Consider the following 12,943-nt stretch of genomic DNA (forward strand, 5'->3'; position numbering starts at 1 on the left):
ACCTAATTACCTCCCAAAGGCTTCACCTCTTATACCATCACATTGGTTGTTAGGGCTTCTACATATAAATTTAGAGTTGGGGACACAAGCATTCAGTCTATAACAGCTCTCTCATTTATCTTCATATCTGGCATTTTAGCATTTATTTTAAAAATTTAGTGTGATCCTCCCACCTCTAGAATGAGCGTTCTTTAAGGACAGGAATTCTGTCTGTTTTTTGAAGCCATCTATGACACATAGTAGGTGCTCATTAAATATTTATGGAAGAATTAATCGATAAGTGAATGGATTACAGCTTTTTCTTTACTGTGAAAAGCAATATAAAGTATGGATTTAATAATGTTCCCATGATTAGATAATCTGACTTGGTTGAACTCTCTGAGATGTCCTCAAACTTTATACCTTACCTTCACTATTGAATTTTAACTCTCATGTTTATAATTTACAAGGGGTCTTTCTTGTTCCCTGACTGTTCCTTTTTTTCAACATCTTGCTCTTTTTAATATCGATATTTTTCCTTTATCCCTGAAGTAGGACGTGGAGAATGATTAGGAAGTTGTGTGTCCCATGCATTGTTTCTTACTTTCTCCTGCCTGTTTTTGTCCCTGTATTTAGTGTTGAAGCTTTCCTCAAGTGGCTAGAGATCCATGAATACCTACTTCATCGCTTAAGAGTGGGGCACTAAGTGGTGAATGCAAGAGCAGCCTGAGAAGGCAGAGCTTGTCAACTGGTAGCTTTTGTGTGGGGTCATAGGATGACAACCCAGCCATGGTAATGAGGTCTCCAAATGACAGTGTATGTAATTTTTTGTCTTAGCATGGTTAACTTCTCCAGAGAACGCCAGTCTCATTTCTGAGATGGATGAGCCTATAACCAGCAATCTGAGGACTTTGTGGGCAAACTGGACCAGGTGGTACATTGGGAAAGTCCTATCTCATTGCTGAGAATGTAGATGTTCCTTTAGTCTTCTAATGCAGGTGAAACTTTAGTATTACCCTTGGCTGAGCCTGTGTCTCTGGATCTAAAGCCTCTATTCCATTTCTTCAAAGACTAAGCCTCCAGAGTGGGAAAGGAATGTCACTTAGCTCTGCGGGGAATAGCTGAGCAGGTATAGCTAACAGCTTCTTACTTAGAAGGCCAGTCCTGCAAGTTTTAGCTCCACTGCTTACCCTGCCTTTCAAGGTGCCAGGTGCCTTTACTTTCTGATCTTTTCCAGGATTCTGCAGAATAAATCTGCTTGCTACTTGTTGGTCAGCTCCTCTTCAAGTACTTGGATTTCAGCTTTCTGTGCTCTGCTGTGTCATCTATCACTCCGTCAGTTTTCTAGCTTCCAAGATGTTGTTGACTTCTATTGCCTACTCTGCCCCATCTCTTTGCCCTTATCATTGTTTTTTTCTTCTCTACCATCATGTTACTGAAAGGGAGTAGAAATAAATGCATGAAATCAATTCATCATACTCAACAGGAAGCCCTCTCTGCTTCTTTTCTTAGGTAAGCTTCTGCAAAGTTTTTTGCATGCATTCCTTTCACTTCCTGAATTCCAGCATCTTCTCTTTTGCTGTTTCTGCCTTCATGATTCCATTGAAGTGACTCTGTCACAGGTCTCCTTGTTGACAGCTTTTTATTCCACGAGGCTTGATCTGATTCATCCCTTTCCACACCCAGTGCCAGATTTCTCCATCACTGTCCAGCCACTAAACATCATTCTCTAGTCTTCTTTCTTCTCATTTCTATGTTTCCCATAGCTTATCTCATCTGGATTTTTGTTTTAATTATCCTACTCCTTATAGTTTCATTTCTCACTCATCCTCCACAGCTACCCTGTACTCAAACTATACTCAGTTATTTAAAATTCCTCAGCTATTCTTTACTTGCTCATATCTGTCTTTATACATCATGTTTCTTTTGCTGAATAACCTTCTAGACATCTTTATCTTGGCAACAGGTATCATTCAAGACTTAGCATGTGTAAGTGGCTCTGAAAAGCCTTCTGTGCCCCATCCCAGGGAGGGAGCTCCACCCCAGCCTGTGCATTGTCCCAAGCTGGACGTGAACACCTCAAATGCAATGACACCATTTCTCACTTCTCCTCCGCACACAATACATAGAATATACTCACTGAATTTTGAATTATTTTTAATGGGTATTAGGATGCATCAGTCAACATAGTAAACTCTAGTGGGACTTGCTTTAGTTTCAAAAATCACTAGTATGAAAATCATTTGAAAATCCAGTACTCAAAATGCTCTTCTCTCCATATCTAGAAAAGTATTCCATGTCTTAGCAAGATTACTTTAATGCTAGGGAATCTAATACAAGAGGATTTCTTTGGAATATCCTATGTAAACACAGCATACATTGTGCTACATCAGTTAGCATGAAGGTGTATAAAAGAATTTAGAAAAATTAGAATCTATATACATGCCAAAGATGCTGTCAAACCTTAGGGTTTTATTTGACATCTTTTTACAGCAGCCATGCCGAGACATTGGCTCACCATTACTACGCAATTCTTTGTGGATCCACTTGACTTTCTCCCATCAAGCAGTGACTGTGTCTGTTGTTCTTTTTTTAATAGAAATTTTGATCAAGATATACTTAATTTTTTTTTTAAATTTTATTTATTTTTTTTTAATTTATGGCTGTGTTGGGTCTTCGTTTCTGAGTGAGGGCTTTCTCTCCAGTTGCGGCAAGCGGGGGCCACTCTTCATCGGATGCGCGGGCCTCTCACTATCGCAGCCTCTCTTGTTGCGGAGCACAGGCTCCAGACGCGCAGGCTCAGTAGGTGTGGCTCACGGGCCTAGTTGCTCCGTGGCATGTGGGATCTTCCCAGACCAGGGCTCGAACCCGTGTCCCCTGCATTGGCAGGCGGATTCTCAACCACTGCGCCACCAGGGAAGCTCCGTGTCTGTTGTTCTTTTTTTTTATTCTTTTTTTTTTTTTTTTCACACACACACACTGTATTCTATTTTTACAAGAGATAAATAGACTGACACCAAGCATTGTACATGGATGACCACAACAAAAACAACAATGATTGCAATTACCAAACATGAAACACACTCATACTATGTCATAATATTGACATTCAGTCCAGTAATCCTCCACTGTAACAGCTCCTTTACTTTGCAGTGAAAATTGATTTGTATATTCTTTGCCTCTGAGTCCTTGTGGGATTTTTTTTTTTTTTTTTTAATTCAGACAGAAAGTCACAAAAATTATACTCATCCTCATCAGTTCACTCAGTCCCATGTAATTAATTGTTTTTTTCCATCTTGATCTTTTGTTAGCACTTTTATGAGTTCATCAGTTTTTCATCAGAGTTCTGAAAATGCTTATTCATTCAGTTCAGCAGTACAGTCAGTTACCAGAAACCTGTACTTGTCAGAGTCTTTTCCATGAATTTCTTGAAGATGAAACCCTTTTATAGGAACATATTTGCAAAATCATCAGAGTACACCCAGAACTGTCTGTAAATGACAAAAGACTTAAAAATGACCACAGTAAAAGATTTGATGAAAGTTCATAATAATGCAGTTGACAAGAAAATTAGTTATTTCTGAGATATACATTTTAAAGTAATAACTAGGATTATTACTTATAACATTATACCAGAACATATAAGATTTTTAGAAATTTCATGTAATGTCTGAAACATTTATATTAACATATTTCCATACATATTTCCATACAAATACAAATATAAGATTTTTAGAAATTTCATGTAATGTCTGAAACATTTATATTAACATATTTCCATACAAATAACCCAATGAAAGTTTAGTATTAGTTGTTTTGTTTGTTTTTTTATACTGCAGGTTCTTATTAGGCATCAATTTTATACATATCAGTGTATACATGTCAATCCCAATCGCCCAATTCAGCACACCACCATCCCCACCTCACCGCAGTTTTCCCCCCTTGGTGTCCATATGTCCATTCTCTACATCTGTGTCTCAACTTCTGCCCTGCAAACTGGCTCATCTGTACCATTTTTCTAGGTTCCACATACATGCATTAATATATGATATTTGTTTTTCTCTTTCTGACTTACTTCACTCTGTATGACAGTCTCTAGATCCATCCACGTCTCAACAACTGACTCAATTTTCGTTCCTTTTTATGGCTGAGTAATATTCCATTGTATATATGTACCACAACTTCTTTATCCATTCGTCTGTTGATGGGCATTTAGGTTGCTTCCATGACCTGGCTATTGTAAATAGTGCTGCAATGAACATTCGGGTGCATGTGTCTTTTTGAATTACGGTTTTCTCTGGGTATATGCCCAGTAGTGGGATTGCTGGGTCATATGGTAATTCTATTTTTAGTTTTTTAAGGAACCTCCATATTGTTCTCCAGAGTGGCTGTATCAATTTACATTCCCACCAACAGTGCAAGAGGGTTCCCTTTTCTCCACACCCTCTCCAGCATTTGTTGTTTGTAGATTTTCTGATGATCCTCATTCTAACAGGAGTGAGGTGATACCTCATTGTAGTTTTGATTTGCATTTCTCTAATAATTAGTGATGTTGAGCAGCTTTTCATGTGCTTCGTGGCTGTCTGTATGTCTTCTTTGGAGAAATGTCTATTTAGGTCTTCTGCCCATTTTTGGATTGGGGTGTTTGTTTCTTTGATATTGAGCTGAATGAGCTGTTTATATATTTTGGAGATTAATCCTTTGTCCGTTGATTCATTTGCAAATATTTTCTCCCATTCTGAGGGTTGTCTTTTCGTCTTGTTTATGGTTTCCTTTGCTGTGCAAAAGCTTTGAAGTTTCATTAGGTCCCACTTGTTTATTTTTGTTTTTATTTCCATTACTCTAGGAGGTGGATCAAAAAAGATCTTGCTGTGATTTATGTCAAAGAGTGTTCTTCCTATGTTTTCCTCTAAGAGTTTTATAGTGTCCAGTCTTATATTTAGGTCTCTAATCCATTTTGAGTTTATTTTTGTGTATGGTGTTAGGGAGTATTCTAATTTCATTCTTTTACATGTAGCTGTCCAGTTTTCCCAGCACCACTTATTGAAGAGACTGTCTTTTCTCCATTGTATATCTTTGCCTCCTTTGTCATAGATTAGTTGACCATAGGTGCGTGGGTTAATCTCTGGGCTTTCTATCTTGTTCCATTGATCTATGTTTCTGTTTTTGTGCCAGTACCATATTGTCTTGATTACTGTAGCTTTGTAGTATAGTCTGAAGTCAGGGAGTCTGATTCCTCCAGCTCCATTTTTTTGCCTCAAGACTGCTTTGGCTATTCGGGGTCTTTTGTGTCTCCATACAAATTTTAAGATGATTTGTTCTAGCTCCGTAAAAAATGCCATTGGTAATTTGATAGGGATTGCATTGAATCTGTAGATTGCTTTGGGTAGTATACTCATTTTCACAATGTTGATTCTTCCAATCCAAGAACATGGTATATCTCTCCATCTGTTGGTATCATCTTTAATTTCTTTCATCAGTGTCTTATAGTTTTCTGCATACAGGTCTTTTGTCTCCCTAGGTAGGTTTATTCCTAGGTATTTTATTCTTTTTGTTGCAATGGTAAATGGGAGTGTTTCCATAATTTCTCTTTCAGATTTGTCATCATTAGTGTATAGGAATGCAAGAGATTTCTGTGCATTAATTTTGTATCCTGCAACTTTACCATATTCATTAATTAGCTCTAGCAGTTTTCTGGTGGCAGTTTTAGGATTCTCTATGTATAGTATCATGTCATCCGCAAACAGTGACAGTTTTACTTCCTCTTTTCCAATTTGTATTCCTTTTATTTCTTTTTCTTCTCTGATTGCCGTGGCTAGGACTTCCAGAACTATGTTGAATAATAGTGGTGAGAGTGGACATCCTTGTCTTGTTCCTGATCTTAGAGGAAATGCTTTTAGTTTTTCACCATTGAGAATGATGTTTGCTGTGGGTTTGTCATATATGGCCTTTATTATGTTGAGGTAGGTTCCCTCTATGCCCACTTTCTGGAGAGTTTTTATCATAAATGGGTGTTGAATTTTGTTGAAAGCTTTTTCTGCATCTATTGAGATGATCATATGGTTTTTATTCTTCAGTTTGTTAATATGGTGTATCACATTGATTGATTTGCGTATATTGAAGAATCCTTGCATCCCTGGGATAAATCCCACTTGATCGTGGTGTATGATCCTTTTAATGTGTTGTTGGATTCTGTTTGCTAGTATTTTGTTGAGGATTTTTGCATCTATATTCATCAGTGATATTGGTCTGTAATTTTCTTTTTTTGTAGTGTCTTTGTCTGGTTTTGGTATCAGGGTGATGGTGGCCTCATAGAATGAGTTTGGGAGTGTTCCTTCCTCTGCAATTTTTTGGAAGAGTTTGAGAAGGATGGGTGTTAGCTCTTCTCTAAATGTTTGATAGAATTCACCTGTGAGGCCATCTGGTCCTGGACTTTTGTTTGTTGGAAGATTTTTAATCACAGTTTCAATTTCATTACTTGTGATTGGTCTGTTCATATTTTCTGTTTCTTCCTGATTCAGTCTTGGAAGGTTATACCTTTCTAAGAATTTGTCCATTTCTTCCAGGTTGTCCATTTTATTGGCATAAAGTTGCTTATAGTAGTCTCTTAGGATGTTTTGTATTTCTGCAGTGTCTGTTGTAACTTCTCCTTTTTCATTTCTGATTTTATTGATTTGAGTCCTCTCCCTCTTTTTCTTGATGAGTCTGGCTAATGGCTTATCAATTTTGTTTATCTTCTCAAAGAACCAACTTTTAGTTTTATTGATCTTTGCTATTGTTTTCTTTGTTTCTATCTCATTTATTTCTGCTCTGATCTTTATGATTTCTTTCCTTCTGCTAACTTTGGGTTTTGTTTGTTCTTCTTTCTCTAGTTTCTTTAGGTGTAAGGTTAGATTGTTTACTTGAGATTTTTCTTGTTTCTTTAGGTAGGCTTGTATAGCTATAAACTTCCCTCTTAGAACTGCTTTTGCTGCATCCCATAGGTTTTGGGTCGTCGTGTTTTCATTGTCATTTGTCTCTAGGTATTTTTTTATTTCCTCTTTGATTTCTTCAGTGATCTTTTGGTTATTTAGTAACGTATTGTTTAGCCTCCATGTGTTTGTCTTTTTTACGTTTTTTTCCCTATAATTCATTTCTAATCTCATAGCGTTGTGGTCAGAAAAGATGCTTGGTATGATTTCAATTTTCTTAAATTTACTGAGGCTTGATTTGTGACCCAAGATGTGATCTATCCTGGAGAATGTTCCGTGCGCACTTGAGAAGAATGTGTAATCTGCTGTTTTTGGATGGAATGTCCTATATATATCAATTAAATCTATCTGGTCTATTGTGTCATTTAAAGCTTCTGTTTCCTTATTTATTTTCATTTTGGATGATCTGTCCATTGGTGTAAGTGAAGTGTTAAAGTCCCCCACTATTATTGTGTTACTGTCGATTTCCTCTTTTATAGCTGTTAGCAGTTGCCTTATGTATTGAGGTGCTCCTATGTTGGGTGCATATATATTTATAATTGTTATATCTTCTTCTTGGATTGATCCCTGGATCATTATGTAGTGTCCTTCCTTGTCTCTTGTAACATTCTTTATTTTAAAGTCTATTTTATCTGATATGAGTATAGCTACTCCAGCTTTCTTTTGATTTCCATTTGCATGGAATATCTTTTTCCATCCCCTAACTTTCAGTCTGTATGTGTCCCTAGGTCTAAAGTGGGTCTCTTGTAGACAGCATATATATGGGTCCTGTTTTTGTATCCATTCACCCAGTCTATGTCTTTTGGTTGGGGCGTTTAATCCATTCACGTTTAAGGTAATTATCGATATGTATGTTCCTATGACCATTTTCTTAATTGTTTTGGGTTTGTTTTTGTAGGTCCTTTCCTTCTCTTGTGTTTCCCACTTAGAGAAGTTCCTTTAGCATTTGTTGTAGAGCTGGTTTGGTGGTGCTGAATTCTCTTAGCTTTTGCTTGTCTGTAAAGCTTTTGATTTCTCCATCAAATCTAAATGAGATCCTTGCCGGGTAGAGTAATCTTGGTTGTAGGTTCTTCCCTTTCATCACTTTAAGTATATCATGCCACTCCCTTCTGGCTTGCAGAGTTTCTGCTGAGAAATCAGCTGTTAACCTTATGGGAGTTCCCTTGTATGTTATTTGTCGTTTTTCCCTTGCTGCTTTCAATAATTTTTCTTTGTCTTTAATTTTTGCCACTTTGATTACTATGTGTCTCGGCGTGTTTCTCCTTGGGTTTATTCTGTATGGGACTCTCTGCGCTTCCTGGACTTGGGTGGCTATCTCCTTTCCCATGTTAGGGAAGTTTTCGACTATAATCTCTTCAAATATTTTCTCTGGTCCTTTCTCTCTCTCTTCTCCTTCTGGGACCCCTATAATGCGAATGTTGTTGCGTTTAATGTTGTCCCAGAGGTCTCTTAGGCTGTCTTCATTTCTTTTCATTCTTTTTTCTTTAGTCTGTTCCGCAGCAGTGAATTCCACCATTCTGTCTTCCAGGTCACTTATCCGTTCTTCTGCCTCAGTTATTCTGCTATTGATTCCTTCTAGTGTAGTTTTCATTTCAGTTATTGTATTGGTCATCTCTGTTTGTTTGTTCTTTAATTCTTCTAGGTCTTTGTTAATCATTTCTTGCATCTTCTCAATCTTTGCCTCCATTCTTATTCCGAGGTCCTGGATCATCTTCACTATCATTATTCTGAATTCTTTCTCTGGAAGGTTGCCTATCTCCACTTCATTTAGTTGTTTTTCTGGTGTTTTTTCTTGTTCCTTCATCTGGTATATAGCCCTCTGCCTTTTCATCTTCTCTATCTTTCTGTAACTGTGGTTTTTGGTCCACAGGCTGCAGGATTGTAGTTTTTCTTGCTTCTGTTGTCTGCCCTCTGGTGGTTGAGGCTATCTAAGAGGCTTGATGGGAGGCTCTGGTGGTGGGTAGAGCTGACTGTTGCTGTGGCGGTCAGAGCTCAGTAAAACCTTAATCCACTTGACTGTTGATGGGTGGGGCTGGGTTCCCTCCCTGTTGCTGTGGCAGTCAGAGCTCAGTAAAACCTTAATCCACTTGATTGTTGATGGGTGGGGCTGGGTTCCCTCCCTGTTGGTTGTTTTGCCTGAGGCAACCCAACACTGGAGTCTACCCGTGCTCTTTGGTGGGGTTAATGGCAGACTCTGGGAGGGCTCACAGCAAGGAGAACTTCCCAGAACCTCGGCTGCCAGTGTCCTTATCCCCCCGGTGAAACAGAGCCACCACTCGCCTCTGCAGGAGACCCCCCAACACCAGCAGGTAGGTCTGGTTCAGTCTCCCCCAGGGTCACTGCTCCTTCCCCTGGGTCCCGATGCACACATTACTTTGTGTGTGCCCTCCAAGAGTGGGGTCTCTGTTTCCCCCAGTCCTGTCAAAGTCCTGCAATCAATTCCCACTAGGCTTCAAAGTCTGATTCTCTAGGAATTCCTTCTCCCGTAGCCGGACCCCCAGGTTGGGAAGCCTGACGTGGGGCTCAGAACCTTCACTCCAGTGGGTGGACTTCTGTGGTATAAATGTTCGCCAGTCTGTGAGTCACCCACCCAGCAGTTATGGGATTTGATTTTACTCTGATTGCGCCCCTCCTACCGTCTCACTGTGGCTTCTCCTCTGTCCTTGGATGTGGGGTATCCTCCTTGGTGAAGTCCAGGTTCTTCCTGTCAATGATTGTCCAGCAGCCAGTTTTGATTCTGGTGCTCTCGCAAGAGGGAGTGAGAGCACGTCCTTCTACTCCGCCATCTTGGTTAATCTCCCCGTGTCTGTTGTTCTTGCTCTTCACTGGGGGGAAGTCAGCCAGACCTCAAGTCTGCTCTGAGACGTGAAATTGGAGGCTTTTCATTTTCCCTTGGTGTTTAAGTCAACCCCATTTCTGAAGGCTATTTTTAAACTAAAAGGTCACCTTATATGCCATGACATACAGTAGTACTTCAGAGAAGTTATATTCTCATTAGTCTTTCTTAAGTATGTGAAGACTGTCAGACAACAGTGGGGTCAACCAAGACAGTATATCGTGGTGTTTCAAGCAAGAATATCCCAGCCGAAAGAATGGATCCGAAATACACACATTTAAGTATGAACAGTAAAGCTTTTTCTATCTATCTAGTTATGTAGTTCTATCTACCGCCCATTGAAATTCAATACGAATCAATTACTTTAAGCCAGTTTTTCCTTCAGAAATCTCGTATTTATCATCACTGTCTGGTCTCTCTTGTCAGTAAAGATTTTCAAGAATGACGGCTCTCCAGGTCAGTACCCTTTACTTTGCGCATTCTTTCAAGAAATGTTAAGTCTCAGAGGCTTATTATGAAAACTTAACATTTTCAGAATACTTATCAAATACTTCTACGAAGGAATTTAAGTTTTCATAGTTAACTTGATATGATACGTAACGTACGATAGTCCTGCTCTCCTGCCCCCCAAAAGATACAAAATTTATCAATTAACTAGTAAATAATAATTTGGAATCTCTCAATATCAGAACTAGTTTGGTAATATAAAATCTTAAATATCTTAAGTATCATCTCTGCTGTCTTTCTGTGCTTTGAGAGTAGGTTTCTAGATTAGAGTGAGTGTAGGAAGCCAAAAAATAAAATAACATAAAGAGGCCTATGTAGGACATTTAAGCCAAACAATAGTTTAGTTTAGAAGTCTCACTTCATAGTTTTGCATTTTGACTAGAGATACAGATAAGAAAGATAGCTTTCTATCAGTGAAATGAAGTGAGGAGAAAATGTATATAAGAAAATGGGCATGTTACTTTTCATCTTATCCCTGGCTTTACATACACCATTGTAGTTAACTATCTCAAAGGAAATTAAGATAATCATCTTTACACACATGTAAAAATGAAGGGAGATTATAAAAAGCAGGCCATTGCATGAAATTTGGGAGTTCTTCAGTTCATTGAAATATTAGTCAAGTACCCACTATATGCCAGATAGGGAATCTGTTAACTTTTTGCTATATATTCAAGTTATGTTTTACATTGGTATGACACTGGGGTATCATTTGTCCATATCTGAGTTTGCCCTTTGTTCAAAGCTTGGCTAATGTCGTGCTCCTTAAAAGTGGTCTGCCAACCAGCAGTACTGCATGGGCTTGTTAGAAACGCTAAAGCTCAGGCCCCATTCAGACCTACCGAATCCAAATCTGCATTTTAACTAGATCCAGGTGATCTGTGTGCACGCTCAAGTTTCGGAAGCCAAGGTCTAGTGACTACTGATGTGTCTTTAACTGAAGAGTACCAGGAGGGATGGAAACAGTTAACCTTGCAATATACTAGTGTAATAACTCTCAGAGACTTGTGAATTCATTTGCAAATAAACACCATTGTAGAGCATGAGAATATCATAAAGGGAAAATAAGAACATTGAAAAGTTCTTCCTGTTTTGTCTTTAAATATACAACAGCTTGAGTGCTATCTTTTTTGGCACTCCCCCTCATTCCCACAAATGGGATTATAGAAAAGAAAAGAAAATGCTGCTGTACTCTGTTTAATGGGAACATTTATTGCTGTTTTTCCTTTTCTCTCCAACACCTCTTAATTTATATTAGGCATTAAATTGTAATGTTGTTTCTTTTCATGGTGAAATTGTCCCCGCGCATATGCCTTTAAATCAATTCATTGTTATTTTGCAAAACAAAATGCGAAATAAGTACTTAGGGGAAACACAGGCCCCCCTGACCCCTGGAACTCTCTGGAGGCTCGCCTCTGTCATCCTTCCTGCACAGCAAAAGGGAAAAAAAAAAAGAGAAGGAAAAAAACAAATTTGCTGAGCCACACATTTCAAGTTGTCGACAACCCCATCCGCGAGAAAACAGAAGAAAATATATATGCTCTCTGTCCTGTCAAAAGCCTTTTGCCTTATCTTGAGAGACTGTCAGGGCAGGAACATCAGTGAATGGACAGGAGTCTATTAAATTAATAAGCTGCTGGATGGTGTCTGGAGAGTTATGATGCTCATAAATCCAGTTTGATCATGGGGGACAAGGTTTACATCTGCAGACTTCTAATACACATCCAGTTCTTGGATTGGATTTGAAGTTTTGTGCCAGAGACACAGAGATAGTCCTGCAGCATGTGAATTAAGTTTTATCTTTTTTTTTTTCTATCCTTCCATTTTTTTTTTTTTTTTTTTTTTCTTATACTACTTACAAAAATGAAAGCACCTTAGGGATCCTAGCAAATGTTACGGCTGGAAATGAAAGAACTGTTGTCAAGGTGAAACCGTGACCTAGAAGCCTAAAATCAAACCTTGGTCATTCTATTCAAGAAGCCCCATCAGAACGGAGTGTGAAAGGTCTGTGTGGAAGGAAAGATGCCTGAACTTATCTATCACCTATTTTAGAGTGATGCCTGTCAAATTCTACTCGTCTGTATTTATGACGGAAAGAAAACTAATGGTGTCAGATCTGCCCTATAGTAATAAAAAAAATCAGGAAGTATTTTCTTCGCCCCATTAAATAAAGCCCTCTGATATAGCCTTTACTGTGATATAGGTTTATTTGAGTTTTCGGCTTCCAACCATTTTAAGCCAAAGAACTGTGTTTTAGTATTCAAATAATTTCCCAAATAAACTATTAACTTTAGGTCAAAAACAACTTATTTACATGGTACTGATAAATAAAATCCCTGGAATAAAAAATGGAATTTGTTCAAAATCATAAAATTCTCCCTGTTGAGTAGGTGTATTATGCTGTTTGTAATATTCGAACCGCTAGTAAATTGTTAATTACATGTTTATTTCATCAACTTACAGTTATTGTATAAATTTAGATTTTTTTTCATACCTTGGAACAGATTTATGTTAGAAAAATCTAGAATGATGGACAATGCTTTGTTATAACCAGTGCAACATGCCCATTTCAACATATTTAAGTCACCGTTAGAATACTTTCTCATAGAATCATCCAATTAACACAACTCTCTACTATAACAACATGTTA

General features: G+C 38.2%; 1 protein-coding gene across 3 annotated transcripts in view; it reads left to right on the forward strand.

Annotated features, from left to right (window-relative positions):
- Positions 1 to 12,943, forward strand: part of ZFPM2 (zinc finger protein, FOG family member 2) — a 467,674-nt gene that overhangs the window by 316,694 nt on the left and 138,037 nt on the right. The gene's annotated exons all lie outside the window — the stretch shown is intronic.

This window comes from Balaenoptera physalus (assembly GCF_965194825.1).
Source record: "Balaenoptera physalus genome assembly, chromosome: 17".
NCBI lineage: Eukaryota > Metazoa > Chordata > Mammalia > Artiodactyla > Balaenopteridae > Balaenoptera > Balaenoptera physalus.